This window comes from Ranitomeya imitator, chromosome 3 (genome assembly GCF_032444005.1).
Source record: "Ranitomeya imitator isolate aRanImi1 chromosome 3, aRanImi1.pri, whole genome shotgun sequence".
NCBI classification, from domain to species: Eukaryota; Metazoa; Chordata; class Amphibia; order Anura; family Dendrobatidae; genus Ranitomeya; species Ranitomeya imitator.
In genome coordinates, this window is record NC_091284.1 from 712,630,920 (window position 1) to 712,649,692 (window position 18,773).

The window sequence follows — 18,773 nt, forward strand, 5'->3', positions numbered from 1 at the left end:
GTTACATTGGTCCCAGCTCTCTGCAGTTCATTCACTACGTCCCCCCGCGTGGTTCTGGGATTTTTGCTCACCGTTCTTGTGATCATTCTGACCCCACGGGGTGGGATTTTGCGTGGAGCCCCAGATCGAGGGAGATTATCAGTGGTCTTGTATGTCTTCCATTTTCTAATTATTGCTCCCACTGTTGATTTCTTGACTCCAAGCTGGTTGGCTATTGCAGATTCAGTCTTCCCAGCCTGGTGCAGGGCTACAATTTTGTTTCTGGTGTCCTTTGACAACTCTTTGGTTTTCACCATAGTGGAGTTTGGAGTCAGACTGTTTGAGGGTGTGCACAGGTGTCTTTTTATACTGATAACAAGTTTAAACAGGTGCCATTACTACAGGTAATGAGTGGAGGAAAGAGGAGACTCTTAAAGAAGAAGTTACAGGTCTGTGAGAGCCAGAAATCTTGATTGTTTGTTTCTGACCAAATACTTATTTTCCACCATAATATGCAAATAAAATGATAAAAAAACAGACAATGTGATTTTCTGGATTTTTTTTCTCAGTTTGTCTCCCATAGTTGAGGTCTACCTATGATGTAAATTACAGACGCCTCTCATCTTTTTAAGTGGTGGAACTTGCACTATTGCTGACTGACTAAATACTTTTTTGCCCCACTGTATATATTCATAGCTTCCTCATAAACAGGTGGACCAGTATTACCGCCGAATATACGAAGGATACTGACATGTCTGTTTCTATAAATGCCATAATGCTTTAAACTAATGGCAGCTCTGATCCACAAATGGCACTTCATACAAATTCCTTGTCTACACAGTCGTGTGGGTTTTGGGGTTCCCTGTTCCAATGATTACTGGGGGTCCCGCTTGTCATACCCCACTGATAAGACATTATTTATCAAGTGAGTAGGTATGATTTTTTTTCCCATTGGATTACCCCTGTTGTCACAATTGATTAATATGAGACAACTTGCAAACTCATAAATTTATAGCAAGGAATTGGAAGTGAGTGGAAGCTGAATAATTCAAGGACCATAATGAAATTTAGCAGCTAAACTTTCATTTTTTTAATTTAAGTTTTTGCAACTCTAGAGGCTTGAAAGAAGCCAATTTAAGTTTTATAGTTCAAAGGGCTTTGGAGTTTTTACAATTTGGGATTATGATCTAGTTTTCACTCATTATATTTATTTGATACATGTATACATTTATGTCATGTTTATGAATCACATAGAACTACTGGATAGCTGCCCTTAATGTTTTCCATATTTGCTGTAATTTCACTTTATCGTTTAGTATAGTAAAAGCCAAAATCCAAAAACTATGCTGTCCTGTAAGACATCAGAAATACAGTTGGTTTCCTATTCTTTTGCATGTTTGTCACACTTAAATGTTTCGGATCACCAAACAAATTTAAATATTAGACAAAGATAACACAAGTAAACACAATATGCAGTTTTTAAAGGAAGGTTTTTATTAATAAGGGAAAAAGAAATCTAAAGCTACAGGGCCCTGAGTGAAAACATGATTGCCCCTCTCTCTTTAAAACATAAATTATTTGTGGTTTTTCACATCTTTGAGAAGCTGAGTTCAAATTCCCTAGCCACATGTGGGCCTGATTACTGCCACACTTGTTCTCAATCAAGAAATCACTTAAATAGGATCTGCCTGACAAAGTGAAATAGACCACAAGATCCTCAAAGCTAGACATCATGCTGTGATCCAAAGAAATTCTGGAACAAATGACAAAAAAACTAATTGAGCTCTATCAGTCTAAAAAGGGTTATAAAACCATTTCTCAAGCTTTGGGACTTCAGTGAACTACAGTGAGAGCTATTATCCACAAATAGCAAAAACATGGAACAGTGATGAACCTTCCCAGAAGTGGCCGGCTCACCAAAATTACCCTAAGGCCATGTTCACACGATCCTTTTTTTCATGCGGAATTGCCGCGATTTTCCCGCTGCGGGTCCGCAGCTGTTTTCCATGCAGGGTACATTACATTGTACCCTATGGAAAACAGGAACTGCTGTGCCCACAATGCGGAAAATAAAAAAAAAAGCCGCGCTGAATAGCTGCGGGAAAAAAGAAGTACCATGTCACTTCTTTTTTTGGAGCCGCAGCGGTTCTGCACCCATTGACCTCCATTGTGAGGTCAAACCCGCAGTAAAACCCGCAGATGAAAAAAATATCTGCGGGTTTTACTGCGGTTTGTGGTGCAGAACCGCTGCAGCAGGAAGTGCGGGGAAGCGGGCGGAAGTGCGTGGGCGGAGTGTGGCTGCCCCCCCGTGCTCCGATCCCGCCCCCCTGTGCTCCAATCCCACCGCCCCGTGCTCCGATGCCCCCCCAGTGCTCCGATCCCCCATGCCCTAATCTCCCCCCCTTATACTTACCCGGCGTCCCGGTGTCCATCCGGCCGTCTTCTCCATGGGCGCTGCCATCTTGCAAAATGGCGGGCGCATGCGCAGTGCGCCCGCCGAATCTGCCGGCCGGCAGATTCATTCCAAAGTGCATTTTGATCACTGAGATATAACCTATCTCAGTGATCAAAATAAAAAAAAATAGTAAATGACACCCCCCCCCCTTTGTCACCCCCATAGTTAGGGACAATAAAAAAAATTTAGAATTTTTTTTTTTCCACTAAGGTTAGAATAGGGTTAGGGGTAGGGTTAGGGTTAGGGGTAGGGTTAGGGGTAGGGTTAGGGGTAGGGTTAGGGTTAGGAGTAGGGTTAGGGGTAGGGTTAGGGGTAGGGTTAGGGTATTTTCAGCCATTTTAACCCTAAAAAACTTCCTAGAAAACACACAGACTCTGCATAGAAAACTGCATAAAAAAAAGGATCAAAAAAAGGATCAAAAAACGCATCAAAAAACGCATCAAAAAAGGACAAAAAAAGGACCAAAAAAAGGACCTGCGTTTTCTGCCAAGAGCTGCAGTTTTTTAAAAAACAGTCCTGAAAAAAAAAGGATGGAAATCAGGAACGTGTGAACATACCCTAAGAGTGCAGCAACAACTCATCCAAGAGGTCACAAAAGTCCCGATAACAACATCCAAAGAAGTTCAGTCCTCACTTGCCTCAGTTAAGGTCAGTGTTCATGACCCCGCCATAATAAAGAGACTGGGTAAAATGTTGTGCATTGCAGAGTTGCAAGACAAGAACCACTGCTGAGCAATAAGAACATAAAGGCACTTCTCAATTTTGCACAAAAATATCTTGATGATTCCCAAGATGTTTGGGAGAATACTCTGTGGACTGATGAGACAAAAGTTGTATTTTTTGGAAAGTGTATGTCCATTACATCTCGAGTAGAAATAGCACAGCATTTCAGAAAAGGAACATCATACCAACAGTAAAATGTGATAGTGTTATTGTGATGGTCTGGGACTGTTTTGCTACATTTTGATCTATAAGACTTGATGTGCTAATTGGAACCATGAAGTCTGCTGTCTACCAAAAAATCCTAAAGGAGAATGTTCGTTCATCTGTTCATAACCTCAAGCTGGGCCATGCAGCAGGAAAATGATCCAAAACACACCTGCAAGTCCACCTCTGAATAGCTGAAGAAAAACAATTAAGACATTAGAGTGGCCTAGTCAAAGTTTGACCTTAATCCGATTGAGATGCTGTGGCATGACCTTAAAAGGGCAGTTCATGCTCGGAAACCCTCCTATGTGGCTGAATTACAACAAGTCTGCAAAGATGAGTGGGCCAAAATTCATCCAGATCATTGTAAAAGACTCATTGATGATTATCGCAAATGTTTGATTGCAGTTGTTGCTGCTAAGGATGGCCCAACCAGTTATTAGGTTTGGGGGCAGTCACTTTTTCACACAGGGCATTGTAGACTTGTATTTATTTTTCCCTTAATAATAAAGCCCTTCATTTAATAACTTGATTTTTTGTTTACTTGTGTTATCTTTGCCTAATATTTAAAGGGAATCTGTCACCCCATTTTTGGCCTGTAAACTGCGGCCACCGCCATCAGGGGCTTGTCTACAGCATTCTGTAATGCTGCAGATAAGCCCCCGATGTAACCTGAAAGAGAAGAAAAATAAGTTATATTATACTCACCCAGGGGTGGTCCCGATGTGGTCCGGTCCGATTGGCGTCACGGTCTGGGTCCGGCGCCTCCCATCTTCATACAATGTCGTCCTCTTCTTTGCTTCCTGCTGCGGCTCCTGCGCGCCTGCCCTGCCTGCCCTGTTGAGGGCAGAGCAAAGTACTGCAGTGAGCAGGCGCCGGGCCTCTCTGATCTTTCCCGGTACCTGCGCACTGTAGTACTTTGCTCTGCCCTCAACAGGGCAGACAAAGTACGCCTGAGCAGGAGCCGCGACAGGAAGCAATGTGTACAATTTCAAAGTGAAAATGTTGCTGTAGTTTTTCCATAATGACAGTGTTTCTTCTAATAGAAAAAGATGTAGGAAAGAGTTGAGGGCTGTGCTTGGCTTACTCTGGCAGTCCAATAGAAAATGAGTTGATCAGAAGTCGAGCATGCACTCGATAGACCCCTGTAATTTCGATTGTTGGAAAATTCAGCAGTTGGATCACCAGCGATCAGTAAATCGCCTGTCCCAAGGGCTCGTACAGACAAAACATCACACACATGCCGGTATTGATCTGGTATTCAGGACACACTCGGCCATGCAAGTCAATGAGTGCGTGGAAACCATCAAACTGCACATGGATGATTGAGTGCAGTCCGATTTCCACAGACTGATAGAAATGAGAGGATGGAGACATTTTTTCCCCATCTTCTCCTCATCCAAGAGAATAGGAAGACATCGTGCTCACACTCTGATCAGAGTGTGATTTCAATAATCAACCCAATTCTATCGGATGAGAGAATACACAGTTTGCACCTCACCTAAGGATAGGTAATAACATTCAAAACGGAGAATACTACTTCAAGATACTGTATTAGATTTATTGTTTTACTTTTTTTTCAAGCGTCACTGAAATAACAAATCAAATTATATTATCGGATGTAATGAACAGATCAGTATTCGGCCAGGATAACACACAGCGAGATACGGCCGAGTCTCGCAGGTTAAAGCCAAGCTCTGGCACCGGCACTCCAGAATGGAGCGTGCGGCCGCATAGCAATACATGGAGCCGCTCGCTCCGCTCCGGAGTGCCGGTGCCAGAGCTTGGTTTTAACCTGTGAGACTCGGCCGTATCTCGCTGTAGTGTGACTCCAGCCTTAGCGCATCACTTTATATAATCCTGCTTAATGGTGTGCACAATCCCCAGGTGAGTGTTTTCCTTCATATTCAGTCTCTTGAGATTATATATTCAGTTATGTAGGATTGCTCGTTCACCTCTGATGACATCTGTTCCCCTAAGCTGTATCTCTGAACTTCTGCTCCCTATCGTGCTGGATATCTTCCCAAGCCTTCACATAGATATGCAGAGTGTATGTATAAGTGAATGTAGTTACACCAGTTTGAGAGTTTCCCATAAAAGCAGCCATGTTCATAAATAAGCCTATGGAATTAATGTACGGTCAGATTTATGAGCTTAAAGTGGTTTTACACATTTATCTAAATTAAGCTTATTCATTAGATACTGAAAAGTTCTGGAACTTTGAAAATATACTTTGTGTTTCAACTCCTCTTAGTTTCCTGCTCACCGGCCGACAGCGCACTCTTGCCTGATTGACAGTTTGGACCAGTGGCACCATTGCGCAGCTGGCCTGAGACAACATGACCTCTTTATGTAGAGTGCCTGATCAGCCACCTCTGCTAGACTACAGAGGTGGCTGGTAACTTAGAAAATGAGCAGTAAACAATGGAATTAAAACATACTAATACATTTTCAGCATTTTTTTATTGGTTTTTCACGCACCAAAAATGCAGGTATTATGTTTTGGTGCATTTTTTTCTACCAAACCCCGATTCTATAGAATCTGCCTAGTGCAGTCCAAACACATTGAGTGAATCATGTCAACCATGTAAATTTTTCTTTTGAATGCATTATATTTTCTTTTGAAAAATAAACAGAAAAGGAAAATTGAGTCTTGTGGAGCCAGACTCCAATTTTTTCTATTTTTCTTGGAGCTGCATAATACTCTATGGGGGAGCTGCATTATACCCTATGAGGGAGGGCTGCATTATACCCTATGGGGGAGCTGCATTATACCCTATGAGGGGAGCTGCATTGTACCTTATGAGGGGGCCACATTATTCCCTATGGGAAGCTGCATTATACCCTATGGGGGGAGCTGCATTATACCCTGTGAGGGAGCTGCATTATATTCTGTAGGGGGCTGCATTATACTATATGAGTAGGGCTGCATTATATTCTATGGAGGGACTGCATTATACTCTGAGGGGGCTACATTATATTCTGGGGGGCTGTATTATATTATATGAAGGGGGCTGCATTATACCCTATGAGGGGGCTACATTATATTCTATGGGGGGGCTGCATTATACCTAATGAGGGAGTTGCATTATACTCTATGAGGCTGGTTGCAATATATTCTATGGGGGGTGCATTATATTCTATGTGGGGCTGCATTATTTTCTATGAGGGGGCTGCATTATACTATATGAGGGCTGCATTATATTCTGTGAGGGGGGCTACATTATACTATATGAGAGGGCTACTTTATATACTATGAAGGGGCTATTTTATATTTTATGAGTTGGCTACTTTATATTCTATGAGGGGGCTACTTTATATTCTATGAAGGGGGCTATCCCAACCCCTGCTACATAATTAAGATGTGTACTACCTTTTATTATACCCTGATATTAGCGTGTTTTATGACACAATTGGTGGTCTTGCATTTATTTCTATGTAGCTACATAGTGGGCCCCCAGAATGATTTTCTCTGGTGGGCCCAAGGTGATCCAGTCCGACACTGCCACTAACCATCCCTAATACATCACATCACATCACATTAGTCATCTAAGGTTTTCACATTTTTGAACATCTTTTGAATGAAATGGTAATATTCACTGCCATTTGCAAACAACTGAACCCACATGTCATCAGTTATGGATGGTAAGACCTGTATTGTTAGCTTTGATTAAATGATTCAGATTCGGGAGTATCTGCAACTCCTACATGAGGGCATCTGCCTCCTATGTCACTACGATTGAACTACAAGTCTGTGGTGAGATGACTGAATTACATCTTACCTACTAATTCTGAAAACATTGCTCATTTTTACTAATTCCTGGGTGATGTATAACGCAGGTTGTTCTACGTAATATTTGCTCATTACGTTAAATTTTGCAAAGTACCTGACCCATGAAAGATCCAAAAATGTCTGTTTGCTAACATCACGACCCCAGCGTTATAATATGGCTACATAAGTGGGGGTACCTGTATTTTTTTAATTGCATTGGGACCCTGGGAGCTTCAATTTATTTTTGATTCACCTTTTAAAGACTTCTAAATGGCAAATTTGCATGGGAAACACATCCTCCACTGTCATTAAGGCCATGTTCACACATTAATTATTTATTCAGTATTTTACCTCAGTATTTTTATGCCAAAATCAGTAGTGGGTTATAAATACAGAAGTGGTGACGTGTTTCTATTATACTTTTCCTCTGATTTTTCCTCTCCCGATTTTGGCAAAAAAATACCGAGGTAAAATAATGACTAGTTATGAGCGAATATACTCGTTACTCGAGATTTCCCGAGCACGGCGGGTGTCCTCCGAGTATTTTTAGTGCTCGGAGATTTAGTTTTCTTCGCTGCAGCTGATTGATTTACATCTGTTAGCCAGCATAAGTACATGTGGGGGTTGCCTGGTTGCTAGGGAATCCCCACATGTACTTATGCTGGCTCACAGATGTAAATAATTCAGCTGCGGCAACAAAAACTAAATCTCCGAGCACTAAAAAATACTCGGAGGACACCTGAGTGTGCTCAAGAAATCTCGAGTAACGAGTATATTCACTCATCACTAATAATGGACAAATACTGAACTTGTGAACATGGCCTAAGTGTTAGGCTGCGGTCACCCTAGCAGTATTTGGTCAGTATTTTACCTCAGTATTTGTAAGCCAAAACCAGGAGTGGAACAATTAGAGGAAAAGTATAATAGAAACATATGCACCACTTCTGCATTTATCACCCACTCCTGGTTTTGGCTTACACATACTGATGTAAAATACTGACCAAATACTGCTAGTGTGATGGCAGCCTTAGGCCGGCGTCACACTTGGCGTAAGACAATACGGTCCGTATATTACGGCCGTAATACGCTGAAAAGTCCCCAAAAAAGTGGTCCGTAGCTCCTCCGTAGGCAGGGTGTGTCAGCGTATTTTGCGCATGGCATCCTCCGTATGTAATCCGTATGGCAGCCGTACTGCGTGTTTTTCTCGCAGGCTTGCAAAACCAACACACGGCTATACAAGGGATCCATGTGTTAAAAAAAAAAAATTATATACAGGTCCTTCTCAAAAAATTAGCATATAGTGTTAAATTTCATTATTTACCATAATATAATGATTACAATTAAACTTTCATATATTATAGATCCATTATCCACCAACTGAAATTTGTCAGGTCTTTTATTGTTTTAATACTGATGATTTTGGCATACAACTCCTGATAACCCAAAAAACCTGTCTCAATAAATTAGCATATTTCACCCATCCAATCAAATAAAAGTGTTTTTTAATAACAAACAAAAAAACCAACAAATAATAATGTTCAGTTATGCACTCAATACTTGGTCGGGAATCCTTTGGCAGAAATGACTGCTTCAATGCGGCGTGGCATGGAGGCAATCAGCCTGTGACACTGCTGAGATGTTATGGAGGCCCAGGATGCTTCAATAGCGGCCTTAAGCTCATCCAGAGTGTTGGGTCTTGCGTCTCTCAACTTTCTCTTCACAATATCCCACAGATTCTCTATGGGGTTCAGGTCAGGAGAGTTGGCAGGCCAATTGAGCACAGTAATACCATGGTCAGTAAACCATTTACCAGTGGTTTTGGCACTGTGAGCAGGTGCCAGGTCGTGCTGAAAAATGAAATCTTCATCTCCATAAAGCATTTCAGCCGATGGAACCATGAAGTGCTCCAAAATCTCCTGATAGCTAGCTGCATTGACCCTGCCCTTGATGAAACACAGTGGACCAACACCAGCAGCTGACATGGCACCCCTCACCATCACTGACTGTGGGTACTTGACACTGGACTTCAGGCATTTTCGCATTTCCTTCTCCCCAGTCTTCCTCCAGACTCTGGCACCTTGATTTCCGAATGACATGCAAAATTTGCTTTCATCAGAAAAAAGTACTTGGGACCACTTAGCAACAGTCCAGTGCTGCTTCTCTGTAGCTCAAAAGTGGCTTTACCTGGGGAATGCGGCACCTGTAGCCCATTTCCTGCACACGCCTGTGCACGGTGGCTCTGGATGTTTCCACACCAGACCAGTCCACTGCTTCCTCAGGTTCCCCAAGGTCTGGAATCGGTCCTTCTCCACAATCTTCCTCAGGGTCCGGTCTCCTCTTCTCGTTGTACAGCGTTTTCTGCCACATTGTTTCCTTCCAACAGACTTACCATTGAGGTGCCTTGATACAGCACTCTGGGAACAGCCTATTTGTTGAGAAATTTCTTTCTGGGTCTTACCCTCTTGCTTGAGGGTGTCAATGATGGCCTTCTTCACATCTGTCAGGTCGCTAGTCTTACCCATGATGGGGGTTTTGAGTAATGAGCCAGGCAGGGAGTTTATAAAAGCCTCAGGTATCTTTTGCATGTGTTTAGAGTTAATTAGTTGATTCAGAAGATTAGGGTAATAGGTCGTTTAGAGAACCTTTTCTTGATATGCTAATTTATTGAGACAGGTTTTTTGGGTTATCAGGAGTTGTATGCCAAAATCATCAGTATTAAAAGACCTGACAAATTTCAGTTGGTGGATAATGAATCTATAATATATGAAAGTTTAATTGTAATCATTACATTATGGTAAATAATGAAATTTAACACTATATGCTAATTTTTTGAGAAGGACCTGTATATATATATATATATATATACTGTCTATATATATATATATATATATATATATATATATATGTCAGTAGACACATATATGTATATATATTATTACTTCATACAGCGCTAGATAGCTTTAAAGCCGGTAATTCAATTACCGGCTTTTGCTCTCTCCTTCCTAAACCCGACATGATTTGAGACATGGTTTACATACAGTAAACCATCTCATATCACCTTTTTTTTGCATATTCCACACTACTAATGTTAGTAGTGTGTATATGCAAAATTTGGCCATTCTATCTACTAAATTAAAGGGTTAAATGGCGGAAAAAATTGGCGTGGGCTCCCGCGCAATTTTCTCCGCCATTTAACCCTTTAATTTAATAGCAAGAACGGCCAAGTTTTGCATATACACACTACTAACATTAGTAATGTGGAATATGCAAAAAAAAAGGTGATATGAGATGGTTTACTGTATGTAAACCATGTCACAAATCATGTCGGGTTTAGGAAGGAGATAGCAAAAGCCGGTAATTGAATTACCGGCTTTAAAGCTATCTAGAGCTGTATGAAGTAATAATATATATATACATATATGTGTCTCAATGACATATATATATATATATATATATCTATCTAATATATAATTGCCTAGAATACTACTTCCTGCAATTTGTGCCAACTTCCGTGGCTTTGTCCGGAGCTAATGTCCGGAGCTAATGTCCGGAGCTAATGTCCGGAGATAAGTGACGTCAACAGTGTCCAGTGTCTGATTGGTTGCCGCCTGCTGCGAGCGACCAATCAGAAACGTGCCGTACCGTGACACACTCCGCCCGCCATTTTGGTGTGATTTTTGAATTTTTACCTCACAGCAAGTTTCTACTGCGTGGAGGCGGGCCCAGTGACGTTGCTCTTCAAGCTCCTGCCGAATTTCGTCAAAAAAATGATAATACCATTTACCAAAACTATATATATTTAGTTGTGAAGTGGTTCAGTGACATTTTCACACCAATTTTGAACTTTTGTTTGGTGTTTTCTCCATATACTACCTATTATTTTTGTTCTTTCTTACTATTATTTATTAATTGTATTATTCTTACATTTGAATAAATAAAGTATATATGGATTCTAGACTCCCGATTCTTTAGAATCGGGCTGCCATCTAGTATATATATATATATATATATATATATATACCTATTCTATGTGTACACATTTATTCTACCTATTCTACTGTAAGCTGTCAGTGTGATTTTACTGTACACCGCACTGAATTGCCGGCTTTTCTCTCTAACAGCGCTGCGTATTCCTCGCAAGTCACACTGCTGGTCCGTGTGTAATCCGCATTTTTCTGTCTTCCATAGACTTTCATTGGCGTTTTTTTGGCGCAATACGGTGACAAACGCAGCATGCTGCGATTTTCGATGGCCGTAGAAAGCCGTATAATACTGATCAGTAAAATACGGCAGATAGGAGCAGGGGCATAGAGAATAATTGTGCCGTTTGTTTTGCGAGTTTTACGGACGTATTTTCTGCGCTCTTACGTCCGTAAAACTCGCAAGTGTGACGGCGGCCTTAAAGTGAGAACATTTGCCTTGATAAATTAACGGAAGCTGGGTAACATTTCTGTCATAGCTGGAATGGTAACCATACAGTTTTCTTATAAAAGATAATAATGAAATAGAAATTTACATTGTGAAAATGAAAAATATGTAAATGGTATCTGTGTACAATAAAATGCATAAATCAAGACTATATGTGAATATAAGATACTTTATAATATATCTTTATCAGAGAAATCTGCTTCTTTCTCCACATGTGAGCCAATTCTTCCCCTTTTCCCTGGGATCCAAAATATTTATAAAAAGCCGGCACACTCTGATATTAGTAACTTATGTAGAAATAAGTGGGGGTGCGAACCTAAGTGGCAAAATAATGTGAAAACAAGAAGAAAGAGATGCCACTAGAACATATTCGCACACCACCAGTAATATATATCAAACAGGAACAACTTTATTGGAAGCATAGTTAAAAACAGTTAAAACCAATACAATCACCAGCTGCCTACCCCCCATATATACGGCCTGTACATCCCTCACATGCTGTAAATAATACCCCAAGATAATAGCAAATACCAAAACATACATATATACAAGTCACTGTAATAAACCACTCCGAAGGATCCAATTATATATAAATATAACGTAATCACCACAAGTAAGAAGTATCGACGCTCAATAATATACCCGCCTAAATGATCCCCTAAGTCCCCCACTGATGCACAGAATCACACCAAAAGTTGGTACACCATAGGGAACAAAAATACAGAAAAGAAAGACGGATAAGCTCCAAACCGCCTTCTAATAAAGGCCGGTAACAAAATGGTCCTAAAGGGAAAAGTATCCTAAACAGAGCAGCATGCCGCGCCAACACCCAACAAAATCACCTCAAATAGGGAGGGTGAAGGCAGCAGCAGGAGGTAACAGCCAGGAGTGTAACAGGCCCGGGAGGCAGCTGAACCCAACGCGTATCGCGGCAGAAGCAAGCCGCTTCGTCAGGGGAAGTCCCTGGGAAACACTGATAAACTACCGTATATACTCGAGTATAAGCTGAGATTTTCAGCCCACTTGTTTGGGCTGAAAATAACCCTCTCGGCTTATACTCGAGTCATACCCAGAAGTCAGCAGGGGAATGGGAGCAAAGTTGTGTATTAATACTCACCTGCTCCTGGTGTGGTCCCTGGTTGCCCGGCGCCGGCAGCTTCTTCCTGTAGTGAGCGGTCACATGGTACCGCTCATTACAGTAATGAATATGGACTCCACTCCCATAGGGGTGGAGACGCATATTCATTACTGTAATGAGCGGTACCATGTTACCGCTCACTACAGGAAGATGCTGTCAGCAGCGGGGAACAGATGTGCAGGGACCGCACCAGGGGCAGGTGAGTATAACTCAGTGCGCAATATTCACCTGCTCCCTGTTCCACCGTTGGCACCGCTGTGTCTTCTGTGTCCTCTGCACTGATGCTCAGGTCAGAGGGCGCGATGATGCGATTAGTGCGTGACGCCCTCTGCCTGAGCGTCAGTGCACAGGGCAGGGAAGACACAGCAGCCGGCGGCGGTGGAACGGGAAAGGTGAGTATAGCAAGTGCCGGGAGCCTGTGAGGTGAGTATGTAATATTTTATTTTTTAATCGCAGCAACAGCATATGGGGCAAATGTCTGTATGGAGCATCTTATGGGGCAATGTGCAGCGTTATATGGAGCAAATATCTTTATGGAGCATCTTATGGGGCCATGTGCAGCATTATATGGGGCAAATATCTGTATGGAGCATCTTACGGGGCTATGTGCAGCATTATACGGGGCAAATATCTGTATGGGGCCATGTGCAGCATTATATGGGGCAAATATCTGTATGGAGCATCTTATGGGGCCATGTGCAGCGTTATATGGGGCAAATATCTGTATGGGGCCATGTGCAGCATTATATGGGGCAAATATCTCTATGGAGCATCTTATGGGGCCATGTGCAGCATTATATGGGGCAAATATCTGTATGGAGCATCTTACGGGGCTATGTGCAGCATTATACGGGGCAAATATCTGTATGGGGCCATGTGCAGCATTATATGGGGCAAATATCTGTATGGAGCATCTTACGGGGCTATGTGCAGCATTATATGGGGCAAATATCTGTATGGGGCCATGTGTTGTGAGTTCTGTTTTTGGGCTCCCTCTGGTGGTTACTGATGGTACTGGGTGATTTGTGTTCTGCTGTCTCTGGTGTCCACCTGTTCTATTAGGATTTGGGAGTTTCCTATTTAACCGGGCTTTCTTGTCATTTCCCCGCCGGCTATCAAGGTTATCAGAGTGTTTGTTACCTCAGCTTCTGGCTTCAGTAATCTTCAGGACAAGCTAAGTTTTTGATTTTCTTGTTCCACGTTTTGCTTTATTTTTGTCTTGTCCAGCTTGCATATAATTGTTTCTTTGCTGCTGGTTGCTCTAGTGGGCTGTAATTGCTCCTCATGTTCCATGAGTTGGAACATGAGTTCAAGTAATTGCAGGATGGTTTTTTGAAGGGTTTTTTGCTGACCGCGCAGTTTACTTTTGTATCCTCTGCTATCTAGTTTTAGCGGGCCTCATTTTGCTGAATCTGTTTTCATACTGTGTATGTGCCTTCCTCTCATTTCACCGTCATTATATGTGGGGGGCTGCTATTTCTGTGGGGTATTTCTCTGGAGGCAAGAGAGGTCTGTGTTTCTTCTAATAGGGGAAGTTAGATCTTCGGCTGGTGCGAGACGTCTAGGATCAACGTAGGCACGTTCCCCGGCTATTGTTATTTGTGTGTTCAGGTTTAGGGTCGCGGTCAGCTCAGGTTCCATCACCCTAGAGCTCGTTGGTGCTTGTCCTTTTGTGATTCCCTGCCATTGGAATCATGACAGTATAGCCGGCCAAAATGTTTGGGCTGAAGCAGGAGGAAAAGTAGTCTGAGGAAGTTTTTTTTTTTTTTCTCTCCTCTGAGGTTGCTGCCTAGCCTTAATTGCAGCCTGGCTGATTTTTTTTTTTTTTTTTTTCCTCCTCTTAATCCTTGAATGGCTCTGACCTTAGCTGTTTATCATGGACATCCAGAGTTTAGCTTCCAGCTTGAATAATCTTGCTGCTAAGGTTCAAAATATGCAAGATTTTGTTGTACATGCTCCTATGTCTGAACCTAGAATTCCTATTCCAGAGTTCTTTGCTGGAGATAGATCTAGTTTTCTGAATTTTAGGAACAATTGCAAGCTGTTCCTTTCTTTGAAATCTCGCTCTTCTGGAGACCCTGCTCAGCAGGTTAAGATTATTATATCTTTCCTGCGGGGTGACCCTCAAAATTGGGCATTTGCATTGGCACCAGGGGATCCTGCGTTGCTTAATGTGGATGCGTTTTTTCTGGCATTGGGTTTGCTCTATGAGGAACCTAACCAGGAGATTCAGGCTGAAAAAGCTTTATTAGCTCTCTCTCAGGGGCAAGATGAAGCAGAAATATATTGTCAAAAATTTCGGAAATGGTCAGTGCTTACTCAGTGGAATGAGTGCGCCCTGGCTGCAAAGTTCAGAGATGGCCTTTCTGAGGCCATTAAAGATGTTATGGTGGGGTTCCCTGCGCCTACGGGTCTGAATGAGTCTATGACTATGGCTATTCAGATTGATCGGCGTTTACGGGAGCGCAAACCTGTGCACCATTTGGCGGTGTCTTCTGAACAGGCACTTGAGACAATGCAATGTGATAGAGTTCAGTCTAGAAGTGAACGGCAAAACTATAGGCGGAAAAATGGGTTGTGCTTTTATTGTGGTGATTCAGCTCATGTTATATCAGCATGCTCTAAACGCACAAAAAAGGTTGATAAGTCTGTTGCCATTAGTACGTTACAGTCTAAGTTCATTCTGTCTGTGACTCTGATTTGCTCATTATCATCCATTTCTGTCGATGCCTATGTAGATTCAGGCGCTGCCCTGAGTCTTATGGATTGGTCATTTGCCAAGCGATGTGGGTTTAGTCTTGAGCCTCTGGAAGTCCCTATTCCTTTGAAGGGAATTGACTCTACACCTTTAGCTATGAATAAACCTCAGTACTGGACACAAGTGACCATGCGTATGACTCCCGTTCATCAGGAGGTGATTCGCTTCCTGGTATTGTATAATTTACATGATGTTCTAGTACTTGGTCTGCCATGGTTACAAACTCATAATCCAGTCCTTGACTGGAAAACAATGTCTGTGTTAAGCTGGGGATGTCAGGGGGTTCATGATGATGCACCTCCGATTTCTATCGCTTCATCTACTCCTTCTGAGGTTCCTGTATTTTTGTCTGATTATCGGGATGTTTTTGAGGAGCCTAAGCTCAGTTCGCTTCCTCCTCACAGGGATTGCGATTGTGCTATAGATTTAATTCCTGGTAGTAAATTTCCTAAAGGTCGTTTGTTCAATCTGTCAGTGCCAGAGCATACTGCTATGCGGGATTATGTTAAGGAGTCCTTGGAAAAGGGACATATCCGTCCATCTTCGTCCCCTTTGGGAGCAGGTTTTTTTTTCGTGGCCAAAAAAGATGGGTCCTTGAGGCCTTGTATAGATTATCGTCTTTTGAATAAGATTACCGTAAAATATCAGTATCCTTTGCCTTTGTTGACTGATTTGATTGCTCGCATTAAGGGGGCTAAATGGTTCACTAAGATTGATCTTCGGGGTGCGTATAATCTTATACGAATAAAGCAAGGTGATGAGTGGAAAACCGCATTTAATACGCCTGAGGGCCATTTTGAGTATTTGGTAATGCCTTTCGGACTTTCTAATGCTCCTTCAGTCTTCCAGTCCTTTATGCACGATATTTTCCGTGAATATCTGGATAAATTTATGATTGTGTATTTGGATGATATTTTGTTTTTTTCTGATGACTGGGAGTCTCATGTTCAGCAGGTCAGGAAGGTGTTTCAGGTCCTGCGGGCTAATTCCTTGTTTGTAAAAGGCTCAAAGTGTCTCTTTGGAGTCCAGAAGATTTCTTTCTTGGGGTATATTTTTTCCCCTTCTACTATTGAGATGGATCCCGTCAAGGTTCGGGCTATTTGTGACTGGACGCAGCCTGCATCTCTTAAGAGTCTGCAGAAGTTCTTGGGCTTTGCTAATTTCTATCGTCGTTTTATAACTAATTTTTCTAGTGTTGTTAAGCCTTTGACGGATTTGACTAAGAAGGGTGCTGATGTTGCTGATTGGTCTCCTGCGGCTGTGGAGGCCTTTCAGGAACTTAAACGCCGGTTTTCTTCTGCTCCTGTGTTGCGTCAGCCTGATGTTTCGCTTCCTTTCCAAGTTGAGGTTGATGCTTCCGAGATTGGAGCGGGGGCGGTTTTGTCACAGAGAAGCTCCGATTGCTCGGTGATGAAGCCATGTGCGTTCTTTTCTAGAAAATTTTCGCCCGCTGAGCGGAATTATGATGTGGGTAATCGGGAACTTTTGGCCATGAAGTGGGCATTTGAGGAGTGGCGTCATTGGCTGGAGGGTGCTAGACATCGTGTGGTGGTCTTGACTGATCACAAAAATCTGATTTACCTTGAGTCTGCCAGGCGTCTGAATCCTAGACAGGCTCGTTGGTCACTGTTTTTCTCTCGTTTCAATTTTGTGGTTTCATACCTGCCAGGTTCAAAGAATGTGAAGGCGGATGCTCTTTCTAGGAGTTTTGTGCCTGACTCCTCTGGAAATTCTGAGCCCACTGGTATCCTTAGGGATGGGGTGATTTTGTCAGCCGTCTTCCCAGACTTGCGACATGCTTTGCAGGAGTTTCAGGCGGGTAAACCTGATCGTTGTCCGCCTGAGAGACTGTTTGTTCCGGATAGTTGGACCAGTAGAGTCATCTCCGAGGTCCATTCTTCTGCATTGGCAGGTCATCCTGGAATATTTGGTACTAGAGACTTGGTGGCCAGGTCTTTTTGGTGGCCTTCCTTGTCGAGGGATGTGCGTTCTTTTGTGCAGTCTTGTGAGGTTTGTGCTCGGGCTAAGCCTTGCTGTTCTCGAGCCAGTGGATTGTTGTCACCTTTGCCTATCCCGAAGAGGCCTTGGACGCACATTTCCATGGATTTTATTTCGGATCTCCCTGTCTCTCAAAAAATGTCTGTCATCTGGGTTGTGTGTGACCGCTTTTCTAAAATGGTTCATCTTGTACCCTTGCCTAAGTTGCCTTCCTCCTCTGAGTTGGTCCCTCTGTTTTTCCAGAACGTGGTTCGTTTGCATGGGATTCCGGAGAACATCGTTTCTGACAGGGGATCCCAGTTTGTGTCTAGATTTTGGCGGACGTTCTGTGCTAAGATGGGCATTCCATCCTCAGACGAATGGCCAGACGGAGCGAACTAATCAGACCTTGGAAACTTATTTGAGGTGTTTTGTTTCTGCTGATCAGGATGACTGGGTTACCTTTTTGCCGCTGGCCGAGTTTGCCATTAATAATCGGGCTAGTTCTGCTACCTTGGTTTCTCCTTTCTTTTGTAATTCGGGGTTTCATCCTCGTTTTTCCTCTGGTCAGGTGGAGCCTTCTGATTGTCCTGGAGTGGACATGGTGGTGGATGGGTTGCATCGGATTTGGAGTCATGTGGTGGACAATTTGAAGCTGTCCCAGGAGAAGGCTCAGCAGTTTGCTAATCGCCGTCGCCGCGTGGGTCCTCGACTTCGTGTTGGGGACTTGGTGTGGTTGTCTTCTCGTTTTGTTCCTATGAAGGTCTCTTCTCCTAAGTTCAAGCCTCGGTTCATCGGTCCTTATAGGATCTTGGAAATTCTTAACCCTGTGTCGTTTCGTTTGGATCTCCCGGCATCGTTTGCTATTCATAATGTGTTCCATCGGTCGTTGTTGCGGAGGTATGAGGTACCTGCTGTTCCTTCGCTTGAGCCTCCTGCTCCGGTGCTGGTGGAGGGAGAATTGGAGTATGTTGTAGAGAAGATCTTGGATTCTCGTGTTTCCAGACGGAAACTCCAATATTTGGTCAAGTGGAAGGGTTATGGTCAGGAGGATAATTCTTGGGTGGTTGCCTCTGATGTTCATGCTGATGATTTGGTCCGCGCTTTTCATAGGGCTCATCCTGGTCGCCCTGGTGGTTCTCGTGAGGGTTCGGTGACCCCTCCTCAAGGGGGGGGTACTGTTGTGAGTTCTGTTTTTGGGCTCCCTCTGGTGGTTACTGATGGTACTGGGTAATTTGTGTTCTGCTGTCTCTGGTGTCCACCTGTTCTATTAGGATTTGGGAGTTTCCTATTTAACCGGGCTTTCTTGTCATTTCCCCGCCAGCTATCAAGGTTATCA

At 42.9% G+C, this 18,773-nt stretch overlaps 1 protein-coding gene across 2 annotated transcripts in view; it reads left to right on the top strand.

Annotated features, from left to right (window-relative positions):
- HDAC7 (histone deacetylase 7) overlaps positions 1–18,773 on the top strand; it is a 579,208-nt gene that overhangs the window by 94,777 nt on the left and 465,658 nt on the right. The window lies entirely within an intron of this gene.